The sequence below is a fragment of the Pseudopipra pipra genome, chromosome 12 (assembly GCF_036250125.1).
Source record: "Pseudopipra pipra isolate bDixPip1 chromosome 12, bDixPip1.hap1, whole genome shotgun sequence".
NCBI lineage: Eukaryota > Metazoa > Chordata > Aves > Passeriformes > Pipridae > Pseudopipra > Pseudopipra pipra.
Window position 1 is genome coordinate 17,313,315 of NC_087560.1, and position 25,166 is coordinate 17,338,480.

Genomic DNA, 25,166 nt, shown 5'->3' on the forward strand with positions numbered 1-25,166 from the left:
CAGGTCATACCTGGACATCCAGCAGATTTATCCCAGGGCCAGCTCTGCCATCTCCTTCTCCTCAAGCTGAGATTTCCAGAGCAGCACACATGTTACTGCCATCAGCTCACACCAGCTCCTCTGGGTGCTAATAAGGCCCATCACAGAGACAGCAAGATTTTTTTAGTGTATTCTGTGAAACAAGGAGAATAAAAATCAATGGCACTACATAATCCAGTCAGTGCCTTTCTTTGCTCACAAATCTTCATTTGTTCAGCTGGGAAAATTATGAACCATCTAGAAATAATACAGTAAAGGCGGTCAATGACAATTATAACATAAAGACTAATAGGGATGGTGTGTCAATCTGGTATATTCTGTTCTGCTGAAGCCCATTTATAATTTTTAATAAAAACAGTAACACTTTATGATAACTGGACATCATTTAATACTCAATTACTATGAAATTCCTTTGGAAATATATATTAAGCACAGCAGCTCTGTATTTATATCAGGAGGGTTCCTGGAGATTGATGTTATTACAGAGAACACTAGAGGAATGTCAAGTCCAACACCAGTGCATTCAATATTCCTGCCCTCTGGGTCAGGTATCCTTTCCTCCCCCACCCTGACATTTGAGATGAGTCCTTATCTATGTGGAGAGGAACAACATAAATTGCATACATCTTGTATTTAAAAAAAAATAAAAAGGAATTTTGCAACACAGGCTGGCAAGGCCTTCTGCAATGATTAACTGAGACATTTTTGAATAACAATACAAAAAGGTACAGATCTTAAACAGGCAATTTTCTCTTGAATGCCAAGAGGTTTCTGAACCCCAGTGTTTATAAAACAAGCATTATCCCAGATAAAGCACAAAACCCTTACACCAGAACTAACCTCAACTTACTGAAGATTTCTCCCAGCAAGAAAAATACCATAAGCCTTTTTCTTCTACTTGCAGAAGCTTTTATACTGCAGCATCTTTAACCCTACCTTACCATTAGAGTTCACCACGTAGATCTGAGCCCTCTAACATGCTCAGCACAGGTGGGCTTAGTTACCCTGGAAAGCAAATGGGATCTCCCTGATCCCCTACAGCTGTCTGCCTCTGTGCTTTCAGCCCCACGTGTTCAGCCTTGACTCTGCACTGCTCTTTCCCAGCAGGCTGTGGGAGAACTTGCTTATCTCAGAGGTATTTTGAGGAAAAGCAAGAGGATGTGACCAGCAGAGCAGACACTGAACCCTGGCAGGGTATGGCTGGGCCCCGCTCAAGTCTGAAACCAGAGACACACATTTGGTTTAGCTACAACCCCTCTGAGCAGCAGAGGCAACAAAAATGGCTGAATTTGGTTTGGAAAATACAGTTTGGGGAGGCAAATCTGAGAGGCCATCTCTTCTCTCTGGATGTATCCACAGCCAGGGCTCTTCCATGAACGTGATCCCTACCTCGACTGCACACAAAATCTGTCACCTGAGGGTGGGACTTCACTTGCTTCTGTGCTGCCCTGCTTGCTTTGCAGTGAGGACTAACAAGACTAGGCAAGGTTTGAAGGATGGCAGGTACCAGACACAGGTCACCAGAGTCCTCAGTTTGCAACACCGCTCAGATCCAAAGGCAAATTTAAAGGAGTACATCTCTTCCCAGACAATAAATACTATTGGTAGCTCCTTAAGCAGCTTAGGAAAAAGAAACACCAGTTGGAGGAAAGGGGGCATCCTAAAGGCTCCACTACAAGTAACGTCATTCCATTTAATCATAAATCATGCTTTGCATCCTCTGCTGGAACACTGTTTATCCCAGACCTCTGAGCAGCTTAGACACCTGGCACAATAGCCCATTAATTACTTCGGCATGGGAAATATATTTTAATATCTTTCTCTTTGATGCTCATTACTAAACACTTCACGCATTCCCAAATGCACATCAATGGTTTATTCTTCTCCCTTTTAGATGTAAGAGGTTTTATTTTACAGTTTAACTTTAATCAACATCTCCCCCAACCCTGTGTGGCATGCCATAATGTTATACCCTCATTCTGGGTCACCAGTTCATTTAGGACCCCAGGACAAGGTATTTATATTTTGCTGCACTCGTGTTCTCATCCTGTTAAAGGTAATTACAACATCAAGTTTTGTCCAGTGTTTCAGCCTCTGAAGATGAAAGGTGGCATGAGGTACAATGGTAGCAGGTCAGCATTTTCAATAAGCATCCATCCGTAAATAAGTCCCTTAAAATATTGCAGCAGTGTGAGGGGAAGCTGCACCCTAATTGGGCAGAGTGAAAAGCCACAGGGCTTATAAATATAACACGTAGGTGATCTGTCTTGCCAAAAAAGAGGAGGTTCGTTATATGAAGGACACATTATCCTTTTCTCTTCCTATGATTCAGCATGGTAAGTAGTCATTCCTAATTGGCTTACAGCTTAGTATGAAATATTAGGATGCCACACAATGTGATGACACAGCTGGATTCCTAAGGGAAGCCGAAGAGTGATCTGAGAACAGAAGAGGGACAAGAGCAGATGCGAGCCTGAAAAAAAATAGTTGTAACTTACAGAGTAGCATGTCATTCTTTATCCTCCTCCTCCTGCGTGCAGCATGCTGTGTACAGCACACTGCTTGCCTGCTAGAAAGGCAAGAGACCTGTCATTTTACAGTTCCTAAATAAAACGGGGGGGGGGGGGGAGAAAATGTGATTGCTGGGCCTATTGAAACAGGAAGAGCCAAGCAGGCTGAATAAATCTGGGCAATAGCTGCCTCATCATGAAAAATACACTGCACAAATTTCACCTCTCTGTGCGTCAAATGATGATTTCCTCAAATTTATTCTTGACTGGAAAGGATTTGCCAAATTACCGAGTCAAACAATCCGTGGGTCACTCACAGAAGTCAGGCATTCGAGAGACAAGCTGTTCGAGCCGGCACCCAGGTCTGTGCTGGGAGCTTGTTTCCTGGTCCTGGCCTTGATTCAGGAAGGTAATTAAACAGCTGCCTACCTGAAGTCAATAGGGCTATTCACATGCACTTAAGTGCTGCTGACGCCAGGCCGAGGGGAATAGACTTCTCAGGGGGAGATTTTTGCTGCAAATACCAGTGCTAATTCAAAATTCACTTTTTACAGAGTCCTTCCCCTGCAGTCAGCTGAAATTAGCTATATCCACTGTGGTGCTTGCCAGGAAACTTGATAGAATATCGCCCAAAGTGAACATAAAGGAGAAATAAACACAGCAGAAATTAATAACAGGAGTTCAGACTGGTAGGTTGCAGAAGATGTGTTATAAATTTCATCCAGCTGTAATGCAAATTCTGCCAAATGACTGGGAACATCTCCCTTTTTATATCACTGTTTCACTACATATTAATAGCAACCAGTTACTGATGCGGCACTAAAATATTAATGATATGGTCATAAACCTGAATCAGTGCCTAACTTGGCAGAACAACGTTGGGCAACTTTTCAATCACGTGTGAACAAACCCAGTTAGCAGAAACCATTTTGTTACTGTGGGACCATGTGAGCAGAAGTAATTGCAGGGCTATTTTAGGCACAAAAAAAATTGTTAGTCTTCCTTGGAAGATCGACAGCCCCGTTGAGGTGTGCAGCATGGGTGCCCAGGTCTTTATGCAAGGCTGAGGGAATCTCAAACCAGGCAGAAACAAAGTTCATGCAACTAATTAGCAAGATTTCTTCTGTGATTTCATCTGCAGCTGGTATGACTGACTTTTATCTGTACATTAGAGGCAGGAGCCTCCAGCCCCTGGGGACGGATTGTTTCAGCGGGATTTTGCCCTTTGTTCTGGACTCAGCTGGAATATGGTCACCAAGAGAGGCAAGAAATCCAAAGAACCTTTACAGAAATGCCTGATATAAGAGCAGGTGAATTTATCAACTCTGCATTGTATCATCTGTAACCACAACAGAAATTTGGGGATGTTAAAAGGCTTTCAAAGTCAGAGACTTCTCTTGCACCTTTTAATTCTTCCAGTCAGCTTCCCAAGCCTTGGAAACCTACTCTGATATTCAGGTACCCTTCTCAGGACAATCAGGGGCCACTTCCAGTTAAACAAGGCAGTCCTTGGGATGCTTGGTTGAGTCTGTAAAACAGAAGCACATCTAGAAGTTCTCCTTGCTCCACACTTTAGTTATGCTCCAACAGAACCAGGCTGGTCCATTTTATTTTTCACTTTCGTCCCTTTTTATGAAGATGGAGCCATATATTTAAGCTCCTTTCACACACAGTTGAAGCTACAAATCAAGGGGAGTAAGGACAGACACAGAAGGATTCTGTACAATTCCCAAGAGCAGCCAGCACCCCAGGAAGAGCTGGAATACCAAAAGAGTATTTTATTTCCACATTTCCACAGGACACAGCTAATGGCTCACTCTTCCTCCACCCCACCAAGATCCAAAGGAGGCTCTGGAGAAAACTCATATACAGCCAACATTTTGCATTGATCTATCAATACTAAACCAAGGTCTTTGTTTAAAGGTGTTTCACTGCTTCTTTAAGTCATCAGTGCAGAAATAAGCTGACTTTGGTCATGACTGAGTTTTCAGTTTAGAAGTGCAGGGAACGGCATGAAATTAATTATGTCTGGTTTTCTATTGCAGTTACATAAATGAGGACCCAAAATCCCACTGAGATATCACTTAACAGTGTTAGCACCTGGGAGGCAGGGCTGATCACTAAGACAATGTCTTTATTATTCACTGACCAGAGTCACTGCAGTCACTTACAGCAATGATAATCTTTCTTCATTATATCTCCAAGCAGATGCCGTCGAGGTGTGGCTGACAATCAGCCCTTCCAGAGTAAGTGATCAGAGGGTTTCCATTGCTCCCACATCCATTGGCTCCTTGTTTATTAAAAACACAGTTGAAATTTTAGTGTTGCTTCTGCTCAGGTGGAAGAAAACAAATATTTATTTGACTGACACCTGTCATTACAAAAGTTTCTCCTACAACTGAAGCAGCAAATAAATAATACAGTCTGACTGCAAATCAAGTTGCCAAAACAAAGACTTTTTTTTGGTTTACAAGTTACCAGAGCAGGAGGAAAACTGCCCATGTTTTGAAACTTGTTCTAGCAAGACAGTGGAAATCTCCCACATCTAAAGTCTACTCTAAAAACCAGAAAAAAATCATCTCTTGGAAGAAGACAAGTCAAACATAACTCATTCCTTTATTCTTTTTCTCTCTTACCATGCTTTACAGATAATTGTTTCATCTTGTTCTTCTGTTTCCAAGAAAGACCTTTCTAAATCCTCAGGCAATATTCAGAGCAGGCAGATTTTTCTTTGAGTGTTCAAGGCTGATCTGATCAATTTTAAAAAAGAAGAAGGTTACAGTACATTTTAAACCAAATACCCCATAGTATAAAATCTCAGAGGTCATTCTAAAGAAAAATATATTTTGTTAGCAAGTAAATGCAAAGAAATTATAAAAGGATTAGGTACAACCCCCTTTCTCATGTGTCCTCTGGGATTTTCTGCATTGTTCTCTCTGTTTAAAGGGTTTAAAATGCAAGGGTAAGGCTGCTGAAGTCCTGGACATGTGAGTTCTGTTCTCTGGATGGAAACATAGTGCCATGGATCACACAAAATTCTTCCCAGCTGTTTTGTCCCACACACACATTTTTTGTCCTTTTTCACTCAGAAAAGCTATGAATTCTCTCCAGTCACAGACTTTCTCCCAGCATGTGATGCACCACAACCTTCTCTGAGGCTGTTGGGGCCCAGCTGCAATATAAACAGTCTTCACCACTGGGACAGGGTTAAGAGTCTCTCTTTGCAACAGCAAATTTCCAGTGAAGTACAACTCATTCCTCAAGGTGAGCGTTCCCCGAGGCCTCAGGAATCAGAGCTGGCATAACATGAAATTTGCTTCCCCCCTTACAAACTCTGGCTACATAAACTCGTCTTCCATACAGCAGGACACACTTCCATTTTCCTGTCCTTCATTCTCTTCTCCCTCTTGTTGATTCCAAAAGGAGACCACATAGACCAACCATCACGGCCAATTTGATTTCCAATTTTCTGAGTAGCTCAGCAATCACGTTCCCTTTGTCACCTGAATGCAGTATTGAATTTGCAGCCCAGGTGTGAATGACTTCTGGAATTATCTCCCCTGGACAAGACACCAAAGCAATTCAAAAGTAAGTAAACAGAATGCAGAAATACCTCTGAACACGATTATGTCAGGTTTCTAAATCCTAACCGTGTTTCTTCAGTCCCCTTTGCTCTCTTCTTCCCTTCTGGTTAATATTTTCCTACCCAGAACTCAGTTCACATGGCCACAACAATCAAATATATTCTGTAAAGTTACTGGGTCTGTATGAACCTCTAGAGCTTGGCAAGCTGTGTTGTAACACCAAAATATGTTCTTGACAACCAGTGACCCCAAAAGCTGATGTGATCAAACACATCCCCCCATGAAAGAAAGAATAAGGCTGTAATCAGTTTTACAACTTTAAGGAAAATAAATCCTAATCCTTTGCCGTTCCGTGGTATTCCTCTAATTGCTGTTTCCTTACACATTCAAACATTCACAATTTGGTTCCGTTGTTTGAACGTCACTTGGAATCAAATCAGTGTTGCGGATACAACGTCTTTGAACCTTTTAGTCCAGCTGTGAACTTTGGGCTTAATTCTTTAGGGCGCCCCTGTCTAGCAAGCTTTAATGTATATTAAATTCTCTAAAAGGAGAGGGAAAGTGGTCAAAGCGAGATAGTGCAAGGTTCTGTGTTTCATAAATTAATAAGCATCACCAACTGCATTGCTTGACCCTTTAAACTCTGTGAAATTAATATAAGTAGACAACCAAAGTGCACTTGGCCCCCAAAGAGCCTTGGAAGTTCACTTAAGCAATCCAAGTTTCCTTAAAGTTTTATAAGCCAGCTTTTAAAGCAAGTCCTTTGTACTTATTACTGGTGACAGTGAGCATTACAACAGCCAATGAACCTTTGCTGACTTCCGACCCCAATATGGTAGAGCACGGTTATCAAGGGAAATATCAGAATCAAAGCTTGTATATTACATTGAGGTCCTGACTCCTGCAAGAGCCCCCCATAGACTCCTCAGAGTATGTCAGAGAAATAAACAGCTAATATTCTCAGACATCTACTTGTGATGTATGGATATGATTGTTTACTTAAGCACTTTTGGCATAGTAACACCCCCACCACTCCCCAATAAAAACTAAAGCCTCTCACAATGAAAGATGTGGCCCTTGCAAGATGACAAAATTTTAAGATCTTTTATTTAACCTGGATAAACCCTCCTCTTGGTGGTGGTGAGTCAAGCAACACTAAGTGTTCATCTTAAGCGATTAATGGATTTAAATTATTAAGTGGCACTAGGTAGGCACGGTGAGGAATACACAATCTTCTCCCAGCTCTCCACACAGGCTGAGACTGCCTTGAACAAAGAGGACAATGTGTATCCACACCTTCAGCTTTCTGGCATTAATTCTGCAGTCACTTGTAATACTTGAGTTAGCATCCTGTAGAAATAAGATATCTCAGCGCTGCCAGCTGATTATATTTTTCATAATGTAAAAGGTTCTTGCTGAATTATTCAGGTGTTTTTCCCACTGCTTAGAAGGAAAAGAAAAAAAAAGAAAAAAGAGCAAGACAAAACCACTAAGGCAGACAAGTATCTGGGAATAAACAGGCTGACAGGCAGTGGTGCCCGGTATTAGTAATTATTATTGGACTATAAAGCCCAATTAATGATGATGTTTGAGATAAACTTTTCAAAAGGGCAAGCAGATATTCAAAAACCAGACAGGTTTTTTGATGCAACGAGAAATCACAAGATTATCTGCTGAAGGACATCAAACTCTATTGCATGTGTGTCCCTCCAGCAGTGAAGTCAGGGAGGGCACATGTTATCTGTTCTCTCCACCTGCTTAGAACATTTGGGTGAAGCTTTTGGGGACATTTAATGACACTGGTTTCCATTTGTTCATCTCATTTTTCTGTCTAGATCTGGACGTGGACAGAGACAATAATATCACGGCATGAAGGAAATAAATATATAAACATAGATACATATTTTATATGCACACCATGCACTATCATACATAAGAAATAAAACCCAAATAAAAAGCAGAACTCAAGTACTAGGAAATAATTGACGAAATTTCTAAGCAGAAACACAGATAACAAGAGACAGATGGAAAAAGGAGGTGCTTTCGAGGAATGTGGCTCACAGCTTCCACGGAAAGCGAATGTTACCAGGGACAGGCTGGTGACAGGGTCACAGTCTCTGCCAGGCAGATTCTGCTCTGAGAACAGTGAAGTTCATCTAGCAACTGCCTGATTATTAAATGTAAATTGGACTATAAGTGAACCTTGAAATACTTTGGGTCTATTCTGACACATGTTGCTCCAATTCGGATTTTTTGTTGAGTGTAACCAAGCAACAATTACTGAAAACGGAATCACATTAATTGATCATTAGCAACAGAACAGCTAATTTGAGAGTGTGTGTATATATATATATATATATATATATGCCTATGGCATCTACAGTGGTATTAGTGTATGGCTGCATGGGCCAATACTGGAGAAAATGAAAGTATGTTCAAATGAACCCCATGCACTGATGGACAGTGCCTAAGGGGCGACCCCCGAGCAGCATGAGGAAGCAAATAACAAAATTGCTGACATGAGAAAATAATTTCTACATTCAGGAGTCCTTTATTTGGAAACCAGTCACTTGTGCCTGCTGGCTTTTCCTCAGAGCTATCCATCTTCCTGTTCGTAAGTGGATCACCAGCTGGTGCCAGGAGGAGATGTCCACAAGGAATAGAACAGGACATTTTTTAAGGGGTGTTACAAAAGGGGTCTGCGTTTCCTTCCAGGAAAGGAAAGCCAACTTTGCAAATCCCAAATCTCCAACACCAACCTCAGAAGGCAGCTCTGGTAAATGCTCATTTAGCACTGGAAAAATAGGATCTACCTAAGAAAGGCAGACTCTAAGTCCTGACTACCTCTCCTTTTGAGAAAGCTCTGTGTAACAGAGTAGAAGCAAGGCAGATGTCTCCCAGAAATGAAAGTTGTTTTCCTTACTTGGAACGGTTCAGTCCTGGACAACCTATAGGAGCTTCAAGATGAGACACTAATTTGTTTTCCACCTTTCCCTGGGAGACTTCCAGGCTTCTTGATGAATGAGCTCTGTCTTCCCAGCTCCCATATCCAGTCAGGCTTGTGACACATCTTTGTTTTTTTTTGTTCCTTGGATCAGAAAAGTTTGCTGAGGCTGGGGGAGTCTCAGAACTGCCATCCAAGTCACTGAGGCCTTCTGCAGACCACTTTTGATTAGCCAGCTGGAAAAGAAAAGCGCCTTTTATCAAATCCCCTGGGGCTAACTCATATTGAAAATAACTTGTTCTTAACACTTTTAGAGGCCGGGCTTCAAATGATGAATGAAGAAGAATATTCTCTGTCACAGGATTTTCTTTGTTTTTTTAAGTCCTTAGAGGGAGTTTGTGATCTTTGAAACTCTGGGACTAAGAGCACTGTCGTTTTCCACTGAACTTGCCACCGCTTCCTTCTGGAGAAGGCTGGCTATGTCTTCCAAAATAAAAGAACATATTTATTTGTTATCCTGAGATCGTGGTCAGAGGATTTCCATAACTAAAGTAATTAATCTGGGGCAAAGATTCTACCTTTTTCTTTCTTTCTTTCTTCAGACAGCACCGAGTACCAAACACTCAGTCCTGACTGTCCATGAACATTCCTGTCCTACAAATGGCTTTTATAATAATGGGAAATAGCCAGGGTATGTCTAACTTCATCAAGTGGTTTTCTGTTTTATTTTAAATTTCTGATACACTTGCTCTTTGAAATATGAGAGTTTTGCTTTTTTAAAGTTTTAGTGTGTTTTTTCTTCTTTCAGTTAAGTAAATTTTCAAGTGCCCTTAGTTATTTCTCAGGACGAACAGAGTCAGGCTCTGAAATGTAATTAAAATTTTTATAGTTTCTAGGCAGATTTTCTTAAATACAAAAAAATTAAAATGGAAACATGAAAAGAGGTTTTGATCAAGTGCTCAAAAATTTTCAGTGGATAAAAAATGCCAGTGTTATTAACAGCTTTGAAGTTCTTGAAATCTTCAGCAGAATCCAGTATAACTTTTATAAAGCAACAAATGCTTTTCTGACAATTTTATCAGTGAAGCTTACAAAAGAAAAATCTAACAGACAATGCATGAGAAAAATGCTCTAATGAGACTATCAATTAAAACCACAAATACTGTACTTGGCTCAGAAAATTCCATTTCCACAATGAGTGCATATTAATTTTAAGGATACAACTTAGTAGCTACAAATAGCCTTATATGAATCATAGAATATCCAGAGTTGGAAGGGATCCACAAGGATCATCGAGTTCAACTCCTGGCCCTGCACTGTACAAACAAGTTCTAATGAGGACAAACACTGCTGGTCCAGTCCCACCAAGGCAACCAGACACAGAACTCTACTGATTTCCCTTGAACCACCTCCCTGAAAGGGGAAAGATTTAGATTCCTTCAAACTGAAAGAGTGTGGATTTAGATTGGATATTGGGAACAAATTTTTCCCTGTGAGGGTGGTGAGGCCCTGGCACGGGTTGCCCAGAGAAGCTGTGGCTGCCCCATCCCTGGAAGTGTTCAAGGTCAGGATGGACAGGGCTTGGAGCAAGCTGGGATAGTGGAAGGTGTCCAACCCCATGGCAGGGGGTTGGAACTAGGAGATGATCTTTAGGTCCCTTCCAACCCAAACCATTCCAGGATTCCTGCCCTGCAGCCAGAGGAAATCATGCTCCAACTTCTCCACCCACCAACGAAGATGACTCCAGCCTCCTGCCTCCAGAAGAGGCAAAAGGAGAAATCCTGCCTAACTATCTGTGACCACACTGGAAAGCAATGGCCATTTTTCACTCTTAACCAAAAAAAGTGTATCTCTTCATGTGGCTGCTTTGGTTTGGGTGTGCATCTCCCTGAGGGAATGTTCTGGGACTTCAGCTTCCCTGTGTGTAGGGTGGAAATGACCTGGGAGTAACCTGGGTGATTCTTTTCCAGCAGGTAAGGGAAGGTTTAAAATGGGAAAAATTGAGATTGGACCTTAACATGTCCCTAAGTGTGGACACCAAAGAAAAAGAGACACACAGGGAAAATCACTGAGAGGCTAAAACTTCAATCACCAGAAGAAGGTCTGGCATTAGCTATAAACTCTGTCACACAACATCTAATTAACCCAATTCTGCCCAGGCAGGCATTCACCCCAGTGCTCCATTTGGCATACTGACACTGCAGCAAATTCAAATACTGAGTTAGCCCCCAAAACAAACCCCTCCCACACAGACCAAACACATGCTACATCCCCCACAAAGGAAGGATACTTTTCCACAGCTCCAGAAATATTCATTTGACAGTTTCTCCTTCCTTGGCTACAGCTCTAGTAATTGATCTGCTCTATTATTTTTTCCATTCTTTCTCTCTCACATTTAAATATGTCCTTCATACTTCTGGAGCTTTTTTTTTCCCCAGCCTGTATCTCCACTGTTACATTATTTTTTATCTCTCTCCTCCATTCTTCAAGTGTGAAAAGGGTGCTCTGTTCTCTAATATTCATTTTTCTTTTTTTATTCTCCAAGTACTTTCTTTCCCATCTGTAACAGCCCCTAATATGCACCTCCATTCGATTTTACTTACCCAGCTTGAAACCCTCTCATTCTAATTACCTTTTCAGTTTTCTTCTATTTCTCCCTTGAGATGTCTCAATTAGTGTACTTTTTCTTACTGGCTGTCACCTCTGAGCTACAAGGTGGGTCTAACTCCAACTTAAACCATGCAGAAAATAAATGAGGAGCTGTTCGTGGCGGCCCTGCTGAAGGTGGTGTTACTTTACAAACTAGTGCACCTTTAATAGATGATAAATGGGCAGAAAAGTGGCCTTGTTAATGCAGCAGCCCTTGATTTGGTTGCCATGCCGTGTCCTTTCATTACTCAAAGATACAGGAAAGGCAACCTATGCTAAGTCCTGGGTGATGTAATTCCATACAAAGGGAGTGAGTAGAGGCTAATTAACATAGTTCTGGTCAAAGCCTGAAATTAACTCTTGTCTTTAAAGACCAAAGCTAAAAATGTCATTTGTCTTGGCCATAATTATGTTTAGAGGTAATTATGGTAGCAGAATAACAGCAGGCAGAACGAGCCTAGGAGTGGGCTTTTCTGCCCTTTCTGTCGCTAGCAGAACTCTGAATTCTATTTCTGTCAAAGAGAACTGGATAAAAATGCAGGTGACATCCACAGCACATTTCTTTGATTAAAATTGCCACCGTCATATTGAAGTTCACACAGAGCTTTCAGAACCTGAGGAGTAAATTCTCCCTCCACTTGTTCCCACAGAATGGAGAAATGAGCACCCTCCCCACCACCACAGGTACTGTGCAGCAAAGGGGAGATGTGTGGCTGATTAAAGTGCCAGGCTTGGAGCCTAAAACCACATCCACAGGGAAGTGTTCTGCCATATATTAAAGTCCCAGGCCCCTTCAACGACCCAAGATATATCCACAGAGATGCCCTTGTCCTGTATTAGCACAGTGTTACCTCTCAACTGAAGCATTTACTTCCTGGGGTAATTAATTTGTCATGCAGGTCTGCCCATATCATCATTTGTCCAGAGCCAGGATAACTCTCTCAGTGTTCTGCAGAACAGATATGCCCCACACATTTGAACCCACTTATTTAAATTATATTTATGTTAAAATAGATGTTATTGTTATTATTATTGCTGCTATTATTAAAAGCCCAATGGCATATGCTGCTGTCACCATTCAGTTGTCCTGAAATCCATCTACCTGCAGTGTCTGCTTCACCACCATACCCGAAATTTAGGAGCACATCAGCCATCAGTGACTTGGAGGAATTATTTGTGAGGTATATAATGCTAATTTAAAGACTTCAAACTAAACTTCTTTAAACTTGGTATATCCACTTGGATCAAAGCTTGACACTGAAGTGAAACTTCTCCCAAGGGTTTATTACTGAAAGAAAATTCAAATATCTGATAGACCTAGAGCTATATATATGTATACACTCATATTTCCAGTTACTGCATTTATCTAGGGTGGCAAAAACATTTAGATTTCTACTGCACTGAGCCTGAAGGGGATGCACAAACACTGGGTGTGCATTACTGGATGGGCTGCTGGCAAATGCCAAGGTCTGTAACACAACTGTATGCAGAGCATATTCACTGGGTCCAAATTTGTCTGTTTCTGAAATTATTACACTTTACAGTGTAAATTCAGTGAATTCACCCAAGGGCCCATAATATCATCTTTGGCACAAGTACAAACTAAGCTATAGCCACGATTTCACAGAGATGACAATACCATATAAAACATGTCATAGCAACTTTTATGAAGTTCTAGAAGAGAAAAGATCACCTGTGCAGACTTTTCTAATGGAACACCTCTGCCATTTTTACTAGTATCCTTCATGCTAGCAGGGAACCAGGGAAAACTTCCCCTGAAGGATCAGCTCTAGGGGTCCCAAAGGCATTCCTCCATCTTCCTCCAGAGATCTTAGTCAGTCTTTGGAGATCACCTCCAACAGAGCATCAATTTTTAAGCACCAATTTAAGGACAGGGTACAGGAGTTTTGCTTCAAAAAACTGCCCAAACCCACAGAACCCTTTTGAAAGTCTCACTGTGATATCAAAGGTGAATTTTGAAAGACCTGTATAGCCCTCGAGCTGTGTTTTTTCAGAACTCCAGAAAACTTGCAGAAAGCAGGACTCCTGTCCGCAAAAGTTCATGTTTTTTTCCCAACTATATCAGTTACCCAATAAAATATGTCCCTTCTCCCTATAGATATTGCCTCACATACCTCTTAGGCCTTCACAGCTCTTGTATTACTAACACTACTTTTACAGGTGGCAAAAGCACTTTTATGGTGACATCTGCCAGTATCACCTGACAAACACAAGCACCAAAGCCCATCTGGAAAAGCTGCCTCTTCCCATAATATTTCTGTATCCTTCATGAGATTTTCTTGCAAAATTTTTAATGATTTGTTCAAACACCAAAAAAAAAAAAAAAAAAAAAAAAAAAAAAAAAAAAAAGCTTAAGAGTTACATGTTACTCTGACATCTGTTACATTCAAACTCTTTGGGTTTCATTCCTGACTAGGTGGACCTCTAGAGATGCAAACTTTGCACTGTTCCCATTTATGGGACCTTCACTGATGTTACAGGTTCTAAGAGCAAAGACACTTCTGTGAAACCTGGCTTGTCCTCCCAGTGGAAAGTGCAAAGCACAGAGAGGACAAAACAGAAAACCAGATGACTTACAGACATGAAACAAGGGTTTCAGTAACCCTGAAACTAAACCATCTTCTGCCTCTGCCTGGCACAGCACAGAACCATCAGAAGGCCATTCCACCAGCAGTGGCACCTAGATCCACAGTTCCCAAATTGTACCACACATACCACTGCATAAAGCCATTGCAAGTTGTCTTGCTGCCACAAAAGGGCTCACTGTCTTTCCATTCACATTATTTGGGCATGACTGAAACCAGCTCCTGACCCTGAGCTCACAGGACCATGATATTCCTCTCCTTAACATCAATGAAATATCTAAAATGGTAAAATAATTTTACAGAAGCCTTCAACTCCTACTGAAAATAAAGATGTGTACTGAAGGGGAAGAGAGAGGGTAGGAGCAGAGAACCCAGTTTGTGCTCAGCATCCAGCAGGATGAACCCATCCACGCTGCTTGGCTTCCAGTTGTTCATTTAAGTGAAGAAACTCTTATCCTCTGTGGAAACCTTAAATCAGCAGGAACTCATTTGTTACAACTGCTTCCCTGTCTGTACTGTATTTTGAGAGCACCTTGGTCTTTGCAGAGCTGCACAAACCAACACAGACAACTCTAAAATGTCTCACATGGCAGCTCCAAATGCTTACAGTTTATGTAAAGCCATGGAGCCAGCATGATAAGATCTAATTACCAAGCAAATTAGTAAAAAAACAGCTGCAAGGTTTGCAGAAATGTCTGGAAGTGCAGAGTAAATGGCCACAATTGATAGAGTTATTGCACAGGCATCCTGAGGGCACAGACTGCAGCACTCGAGTCCTAACCAAAATCACTGTCAACAGTTGTTGTTTTCTCCATTCTGTTAAATGAAAAGAGCACGAAAATGATCCTGCAAACAGCCATTTAATATTCTCATGCACGTGAACTGCAATTATCAGCAGCAGCAACAACAAACTCTGCTGTAATGTGTTCATGGTTAATCAATTCAATTGATCACTGTTTATTAAATAAAAACCTGCTCTCTAAACAGTTCTTCTCTAAATGGCATGTTTTGGGGCTTGGGGGTTTTTTCCTAGCTTTCTCTTTCTTTTTTTTTCTTTTTTTAAATGCTGCTGGGAGAATCAGGAGACCAATCAAAGGTTTTAATTTAAATCCAAGCTAAGAGAAATGTTAGCAACATATAGTGCCTTTACAAAAGCATTAGCTTAGAAGAGGTTTGAATCAGCCTAGCCACTCCCTGGAAAAGCTGCACTGGATCTGATTCGTTCCTATTCCAAAGGCTTTCAAGGCATGTTAGCAAAAGCCAGTGTATTTATCTGTGTAGGAGACAGTCATGACCAGGTCAGCTCAGGATATCAGAAGTGGGCTGTTGTTAATGCAGATTAGGGGACACACTTTATTCACATCAGCACTGTAGCATTGATCACCCCTATTCTGCACCTTTACAAAGCAGATCGGAAATCAATGAATCCCAGGCTGGAGAGATGCTGTGGATAACAGAAATCCTCTATAGCCAGTTATCTCCCTACAAGGAATAACGATCCTGCACAGAATTGAATGCTTTAAATGCACGAAGAATATCCACTACATCCCAAGCTCAATGGAGATTGATACCAGGCAGGCTGAGGGTGTGGGTGTACCCAACTCCAGCACTGGAACCCTGCACCCAGAACTTCCACCCACAGTGCTGGAGTCCTCCTTGCCCTTCGGCTGCTCCAAATGGTGCAGAAGGGAGGAGAAGGGGAGTGTTGACACACAAAAATAACCTCGTGGGATTTAATTAAGACTACTGAACCTGTGTCACTTGTAATTTATGGCAGATTTGAACCCCTGCCTCCAGAGGGAGAAAATGAAGGCATTTCCAGTACATTAGCTGACTTCAATAGCAAAGTCAAATCTGACGTCCTGTGACCCTCGAGTGAACGAAGACTAAGGAGTCCCTGTTATCCCAATTATTTCTGACTAGATTTGTGAGATGTTTGCACTACCATGGAATCCAGCAACAACCAGGTACCTGCCCTAATGGGGGAAGTGCAAAGCCTCCTCATGCCACAAAACCCTTGTAAGAGCATTAGAAACCTCCAGCAAAATTGGGTCATTAATGGCATGGTTCCATGGAGAAAAAGGGGTGTGGGGCATATTCCCTCCCCTGCCAGCAGACACCTGGCCTCCACAGGAGCTAAGAGAAGGCTTGCAAATAAAGCTGTGCAAATAAACCAGCTTTGCCTTTTATGGCCAAAGTGAAAAAATAAACTCAAAAAAAATGCTTTAGGTCAAGTAAATGTTTTGTTCAGTCTCATATCAGGTGTTTCACCTTTGATCCTTTGGGAGACTGGGGGAAGGGTGAGAATGGGCTTTATTTACTGGTCAAAATGAGGCATATTTTGCAACAGAAAATGTTAACATTATTGTTAATTTTCTTTTAATTCTTTATTTTTCAACCAGAATTAATTGCTAACTACGCAACCAACTTCCAAATAGGTTCACCTGATCCAAAATCACTGGTCTCTTTAGGGGTAGGAGGAAAAAAATCACTGAAATCCTTCACTCAGAATAACTTCTACAGAGGTATTTCAGGGAACAGCAAAGCAGAGATTCCTTCTTTTTTGAGTGCCCCAATAAAATAATACTAAAAGGAAAACTTTTCCCCAAGATGAGACAGATGTCTTGCCTGACTGACCAGCCCTGAAACCAATAACAACACCACCAGCGAGGCTGAAAGCTCCAGCAGCAGCAGCAGCCTCTATAGTCTGACCTGTTTGAGAGAAAAGGGATTATTAGGGAATAAAATTAAATCCTTTCGTTATAGGTTCCACAGCCAGTGAGTTTAGCACACAGCTGTCTAGTGACTGTGTTAAATCCATCTTTACCCCCAGGCTTGGTAGGCAGCATCAGCTAAATGAATTCCTGACGCTGCTGATAAGAAGCTGACAGCCTTGCTGGGGAGAGGAGGGAGGCAGGTACATCCACTCGGAAAGGTGCCGTGGGGGACCCTGCCCAGACCAGCAGAAATGTCCCCAAACTGTACCTAAAAAGCCATCCCTGTTCTGGGTGCTGGCAGGAACACGCCCCTGAAGGGAGGGGGGTTTTCCCCGTAGGAAATTGGCATCTGAAGTTGGGGTAGAAGCAACGCCGCATCAAAGTGCTTCATAATGAGCTACAAATTTTGCTTGTAGTTCAGCAATTTATACGGATTAGCAGCCGCTGACCTTCCCAAGGCCCCCAGACGCCGGCAGGCTCCATCCCTGGTCACAGAGTGACCTCTAGTGTTGCCGAGAGCCGCGCGGATTAGGCAGAGTCCCAGGGCTGGGACCAGATTCCCAGCTGGGCTACGCTGGGATCTTCCCGTTCACCTTACTGGAGCCCTGTTTATTTAAGTCAGTTGACGACACAACTCCTAGAGGCTGTTCCAGCTGTGCTGCACGTGGTACCACAGCAAGATGCTGGAGAAGTACCCAAAAATCTGAAGCTGTCAACCTTAATCATAGAAAAATAGACTGGTTTGGGTTGGAAGGTACCTTAAAGATCATCTAATTCCAGGCAGGGACATCTTCCACTAGACCAGGGTAATCAAATCCCCATCCAACCTGGCTTCGAACACTCCTTCCTACATCTTCTGCTTCCCCACTTCTGAGAGCAATCTGCTTCTCTTACCAGTTGGCACACAGTTTTAATGAATTTTTAAAACCCTGAAGAATGTTAATGTGGAAAGGCAAAACAGAGAACTGAGCACACAGGTTTGGATCTATTTCCTACAGAGCCCAGGTGTCTGTAAGCAACTAAAGAGACCCGCTGTTCAACAGCAGGGGTTCAGCACCATCCTCCAAAAGCTACTTAATTCTGTGTCTTTTTAACTCCAATCTGGAAACCCAGGAGCTCTAGCACACTGCCAGGAGGGGACAGACCCATGGCATCTCTGAAGCCTGGCTTTCCCTTTGAGGCTGGATGAGCACTGAGCACACTCAAATCAAAGCAAGCCTACCCAAGATGTGAAGGGCATTGAATCACCGCACGGTAACAAATGCTGGGAGTGAACATCATTTGTCAGGCACCTTCTATCAATCATTCCTGAAGCAAGTCTAGCACAGGATCTCCATGTCCACCTCTTAGTGATGTGCAGCAAGACTTCACCTCTCCAGCCCCACGAGGTTCAAATCCCTTCTCTAAAAGCAACAGTCCGGACTAGCAAAAGTTGAACAAGTTATAAGTGAGGGGCCAGTAAATGCCAAAGGCAAATGGGAATGGGAAGAATTAGTATAAAGGTGAGGGTAGAGAGGAACCAAAAGCTCACAGGAGAAGAGGAAAGAGCTGGAGATCAGTGGACAGGATGTGGCCAAACTGGCTATTACTGTGATTAGGGAATCTTACAACTTCAGTTTTCCTTGTAATGAAAATGAATGCAGGTATTTTGACACGGATGAGGGACGGAGGTAATGCAGATTTTCACTGCTGGAATGGAGTCAGGGTTTACAGATGCTTCTTTGGCATTTCTGATTCCTCTGTGCTTTTAGCTATTCCCTGTCTCTCTTTTACCCACATCTACAAGCACACCTCACACCACACTTCAGTCACAGGCAGCCTTCCACCTTCCACAGACCAACAGCCTGTGATACACATCTCTTCCCCCACATCATGGAATGAAGAGAACATTGCCTAAGATTTAATACATAAACAAAAAACATTTAATTTTAAAACCTTGCATGATGCCTTTCACCTACACAAAAGAGTTGAAGGGACAATGCCTATTTTAAGCAGGGAAGGCCAGAAAGTCCACTGACAGCTGACACGGTGGCTTTTCCAGACAGAATGAAGACATGAGCTGGAATGGCATGAACATCAGGGTTAGCATTCCTTGCAGGCCATGATTATCACTTATTAAATTACCCATGAGCAGAACAAGCCAAGTGGAGCAGCACATCACACTGACACACACCAAACCAAGAACCAAGGCCTGCAGGTAGATTCAGAACTCCCTGTCCTCAGCTGGGGGGAAGAAATTTTGTAGTTGGGCATGAGAGATTGACTCAGTGTTCAAAACTACCTGTTCTCATCTTAGAATTATAAAAGTCAGAATAGGAACCCACTGCTCAAGAAAAAAAAAATATATATTCTGATAACTACAGGGATGAGGAATAGAATAGAAGAAGGGTTAAGGAAGTGGCAGCCTGGGAATACAGCTGGTTATTGTTTGGTTCACTCTTCTCAGGGACTGGCTCAATTGTCCCTGGAGTCTTGGAGCAGTTTCCATCAACTTCAGTAAGCACTTAACACACAGCCAGTCTGACAGATGGATCTCCATCATAACTCAGGTACCATTGCACCCGGAAAAAATCTCAGCTGAAAGAGAAAGCAGGTTTGATGAAGGCTGAAATTAAGACTTGTTCAATACAGGGCACTGAGTTCAAACAGGAGACAGAAAAATCAAGGATGTCTGAAGGCTCCATGACAAGACACAGATTATGGAATAACAGTGCAAACATTCTGCATCCATTTCCAAAGGGCAAAGGAGCTTCCATGGAGTGATAATCCAGAGTTATTCCTAACTGATATCCCCTCCTGCAGACAAACACTCACTTGTTAAAAGTTGCAGTGTATTGACAGGAATAAACTGTAGAACAAACAGATACATTTGTTAGGGCTAAGAGAAGTGTAAACCTCGAGGATAAAATTAGGGAAAGTGTCTAGTTGTAACTTGTTGAGGACCAAGGGAGGAAGCGAAAATCAAACAGTACCAGACAGACAACTATCAGTAACCCAAACAACAGAGAGGTACAACAGGGCAGAGAAATAGCAGCCCAGATGGTGGTCATGTGAAAAAACACATTCCACAGATTGCAAAGTACTTAACTTATTTATGATTACATGAGACAGAGAAGGATGGCAAAGTTAAAAAAGAAATGAGCTCGGGCCATATCATCACAGGCATGTGCCCGTTGTGCACCTCCCCAGTGCTGACCCATTGTTTCTTGGCTTATTTTTCCAGCAAGATACCTTTGATGTTTTAGATATGTCTAGAGGGAAAAAAAAATCTCGTGAGAAAATTTACAGTATTTCATACCAAAGCACTGCAGGAAAGAGTGATTATTGAGAGATAGAAATTCTAGAAAATGTTGAGCTGGTCAACAGTTTCTTGCCACAGATCTCCCCAAGAAAAAAACTAATCTCAGTCTGATGAGTGAAGTGATAATATTGCAGCTTCTCCCAGTACTGCCTGAGCATCAGTGCCCTAACAAGAGAGAAGAATAACTGTGTCAGGAACACCTCTTCTCTTTGTCTTCATTAATTTACATTTTTGGCTGCACACCCCAGAGGTGAGCAGCAGAGAAGAATGTGCAGACTCCAAAGGGCTCAGCTGGAACTGCAGCCCAGTTCTGCCAGAAAATGACTCAAACTTCATTAAATAAAACAAACCTGTTGTGGCCCAAGGATTGACTGAGCTGCAGTTTCCTCTGCTCCTGGGTTAATACAGAGGAGTTGGCACTTTGATAGAACACTCAGCAGGACAATGGGGTTTGCTGAATTCAAATGAGCCTTCAAGGCTGGTAGGACTTTGCCAGGGACTCCATACATAGTCTGCAGCTTGGAGGAAGGGAACAGAATGGAGATTAAAAAGGAAGAAAAATGTAAAAAACTGCAGTTGCACACTGACATAGATTTGTCACATAAAATAGAGGATCTTGAAGACCTTGAAGTGACTGCAAACTGGAAAAGACCATAAATTCTACTTTGGAGTTTAGATTAAGAGGCTCTTCTGATTTAGGTATGTCTGACTACAGGTCAGCAGCTCCTTATAAAAATTAACAGTCCATGCATCCCAATGGGACATTGTCAGAAACTCTACAACAACACACACCTGGAAAACCAAATCATGTAGCAAACCAGTGACTACCAGAATGTGTGACTGCCTTGGATACACCCACGGGCTCAGTTCACAGCTCAGCTGCACATCCTGCTACACAGGAGATGTGAGGCATCAGCCACAGAGCTGGTGGTGTGAGGCTGTGACAGGTGTCTGTAAGGTGGAGCCTGTCCATGACATCCTAGTGCCCATCTGCTGGAGGTTTCTGCTGGTAGAACAACTACCAGCTACTGCTCCAGGAGTGCTGGAAGTCAGAATATACAGTGGATGGCCCATTAACCCAAGGCCTTCTGACAAAAGCAATCAGGACATCTTTCCAAATCTTGATCCTGGTTTCAAATCAGTCAGGCCATTGCTCAAGAATGGGACTTAAGCACTGGGCTGTCCAGGTTTAACTAAAATGCAGAATATTGAGCAAAGGCTCGTGTCTGTGCACTGATGGCAGACACTTGACGGGGAAACACGAGAGCCAGGACAGGAATGCCAAGGAAGAGCACACAGCTGAAACCTGGACTCTTTGCACAGTCACACAGGAGGCACCTCTGTGAAACCTTTATCCAGGCTTGAAGCTGATTCCTACCATCAGCAGATAGGCAGGTGGGGCTGTGACTCCAGGGAGGATGACATGGGGACTGACTGCCAAGGCAGCAGATCTCATGGGAGTAGGAACTGGCTTTCAGGAGGAAAGGCCTTTTTCAGGGAAAAGCTCAATCCATTTTGGCACAAATTATATACAGAAGCAGAAAAAAAAGAAAAAGAAAAGAGATTCTGGAAGCAAAATTTAGGCTCTGGGAAAGAAAATTGGAGACAACAAGTATTCTCTGAAAACACTCCCAGTAAATCCATGCAGGATTAGAAAGAGAGGCAAAAAAGCTAAGGTTTAATACCTGGCTGAGAAGAAGGTTGAAAGAGCAGATTTGTCAGGAGCTGAGGACACTTCTGGAAGAGAGGAGGCCCATGCCAGAGGGACAGATGTCTCTGATGCATTGCCCAAGAGCATTAAGGGCATTTAAAACCAGGAAAGTTGCAAGCAGGCTTTTACACTGGAGAGCAGAGGAAAGAAAACAAGTGCAGAGGCACAAACAGCTTTGGCTGATGCTTCTTTGAGGACAAAGCCATGGAAATCTTGTATCCTCACACAGAGGACACACCAAGGAACAGAACAAATCAGACAGAAGGACAGAAAACAGAGTAGGTGCCATTTGTGCAAAGAACTATGAGAACCAAAACAATGATACAAAGTGCCAGAAATCTAACAAGTGAGAAATCTGGAACGTCTTCATGAGGTGAGGACATCAACTAAAGGTGTATTTCAGAAAGTTGGAGGGCAGAAGACAACCTGAGAGATTCTCCCCACATACCATCCACTCCATTTATGCCCAAATCAGATTAATATGGGGTGATTTTCTCTATGTACAAGAGAAGACATTCTGGGAGGAATGCCCTATGGCTAATATTTGCTCCATGCTAGGTGCATCAGCAGTGTTCTGGCTGCAGAGTTAAGGCACAAAAGCAGGGTTTGTGCCTGGGTGCACTCAGTGCCTCCCTTGGGAGATGCTGCCACCTTTAACTAGCATTTGGGTCATGTTCAGCATGCACGGGTTGGCACTGCTGAATGCAACACATTTGCTATGCTGTCAGGAGAGCAAAGGCTAAATGCAAGTGTTTTGAGCTGGAGAAGAGACTCTGACAGTTTTGGAGAGGCATTAATTCCATAAACCAGAAATAATACACTAGGTAAGAAGTTAACACACCAAGGTGGGCAATATGTTATCGAAAGGTTAACAGTCAGCAGGTGTCCTGCCCCAGGAGATGAGGAAGCAGTACTTGAAATGGTGATTGGCATGGGGAACTGAGAGTCTGCAAGTTCACACCTCTGCACAGCCTTGTCTTTACACCTCTCCCTGTGCCAACAAGAAAAACTGTTCTCTTTTGAGGAGCTTCTCCACTCTGTCTCCTTGGTTTCTGCATCCCCTGATGTCCAGCAGTCCCATCACTCAGGGCCAGCTGTCCCTGTTTAGTTCCTCTGGGATGGTGCACACTGTGTTATCTCTGATAACCAGCTCTGGCACCTGTGCCACGAGCTGAGAGTGGCTGTGTCCAAGGTGTGGAACTGAGCAGAGGTGACCTGGCCTCTGCTGGGACAGCTCCGTTTTTATTGTGTTTAAAATTACAGATTCACAGGTTTTAAGTGACCTCATGTGGGGTCACACAGTTCTTCCTCCTGGCTCAAGACAGGATCTGCATCACTCCTGAGAAAGGAACTATAAGGAGAAAATATTCTGAGAGCAGAAAAACAATCGCTTAAACACCACTTCATTTTAATGCCTATCAGCTTTCAATCTGTATCTGTGTCAGCGTGGGGGTGTTTAACACAGGATTGGACAATTCCTAGAGTAATTTCAAGAACAAATTGTACCAGAGCCCCAGAAAGAGAGAGAGTTCCCTAGGAGGTATTTGGGTAACATAATCAATTCATACAGAGAGCGGGTGTGTGTATGCAGGCGAGGACAAGAAAAGCACATGGACACACACACCCACACATCACACCAGGATGCTGCAGAATCCCACAGACATCAGCAGCATGAAAGCCTGCTTTTTCCTGCATTATTTCTGAAATTTCTCAAGCCTTCCTGTTTTGCAAAACAGAATTATTTAAAACCAGCATAGAGAAGCAGGATTGCACCATAAAGAAGAGGGGGAAAAAAACCCAACATTACCTTTATCTGAGCAAACCAGATTTTGTTTCATACTCACAAATAAAAGTTTATAATCCTGACTTCATCTCACCCAGAGATGCAATTTTCCAGCTCACAGGATGACAAAACTAAGTTGAAATATATATCTGAAAACAGTGACAGCAGTCTGACCCCAGCTTCAGTTAAACTGATTTTTATATCTAAAACAACAGTGATTTTTTGTTTCATCTCAAGTAGCATGGGGGGGGACAACAGTGTGAGGAATGTCACAACATGGGGTGCTACAGACTGGAAGCAGCAGCTCCTTGCTGGGGTTCCCTGGTCTCTGGTGTGCCCCTGGTAAAACAATCTAAGTGGTTCTGGCCCATTGCCACGAGCCCTTTTCTCTGCTGTATGTGCAGAGAAATGTGTTACAGCATTATGAACATGTCACTGGCACTGTTAGCAGGGCAGAGATAAAACCTCACTAATCTTCAGTGCAGCAAGCAGGAAAGGATCATTCCTTTAATTATTAAGCATAAGTGAGCTATCCTCCCAAAGACAGTTTACACTGGATTGTGCCCTGCAGACTCAGCGCTCATGAGTTGATGTTGCAGAGCTTTAAAAACATTTTGCTCTCTTTCTGTAGCTGTTTCTCACTTTATTTTTACTTTTGTTTTCTCCCTTGAACTCCCAAGCCCTCAGAATCTGAGGACAGCACAAGTGAACTCTGAACAAAGCTGGCAGCAATCCTTCCTCTCCACTCACACTTCCTCCTGCGTGGAGCCCTGCCAAGCTCGGGGAGGTTTGTTAAGTCCTGCACCTCTTACCTGAGATGTGCCCATCACTCTCCCAGGAATGGAATGTGTTGTGACCCTCAGGAAACCATATCTCAGGAACAATTCCTCCAGCAAACACATCTCCACTGGTACATCAATTCCTCAGTCCGGACTGTAGGTCCAGAAGGAGCCAGGGGAGGATCTGTGAAATAAAAGGGACAAGATCTGAGTTTTGGCTGGAAGACCCTTTAAATTTTCAATGCCACCTGGGAAGATCTGTCCTCTCCACCACTTGGCTCCTCCAGGCTATTTGTCCACTGTGAATAAAACTACTCACTCCTTTGGAGGTCAGAAGGAACAGCACTATATGACAGAAGGCCAGATTCAAAATAAAAAGGAAACTAAAATTAATCCTTGGAATAGAGGCCAGCCTGAATCTTGATATCTGTATAACGAATCAGGCAACGTCAACTACACCAAAAGAATTGTGAGTGTTTAGGCTCTGGTTTAGTTTCTCTGACTGGGTGTCAAACCCTGTGCTCCTTCCAGATCACATGTTGC

At 42.7% G+C, this 25,166-nt stretch overlaps 1 long non-coding RNA gene across 1 annotated transcript in view; it reads right to left on the reverse strand.

The window, feature by feature from the left end:
- LOC135421014 (uncharacterized) overlaps positions 1 to 25,166 on the reverse strand; it is a 151,454-nt gene that overhangs the window by 88,542 nt on the left and 37,746 nt on the right. Inside the window, exons 5-9 of the long non-coding RNA XR_010433820.1 lie at positions 24,657 to 24,807; positions 9,057 to 9,313; positions 5,186 to 6,109; positions 4,721 to 4,839; positions 11 to 172 (exon numbers count right to left, since the gene is read on the reverse strand). This is a non-coding gene — a long non-coding RNA (uncharacterized LOC135421014). The remainder of the gene's footprint in view (positions 1 to 10; positions 173 to 4,720; positions 4,840 to 5,185; positions 6,110 to 9,056; positions 9,314 to 24,656; positions 24,808 to 25,166) is intronic.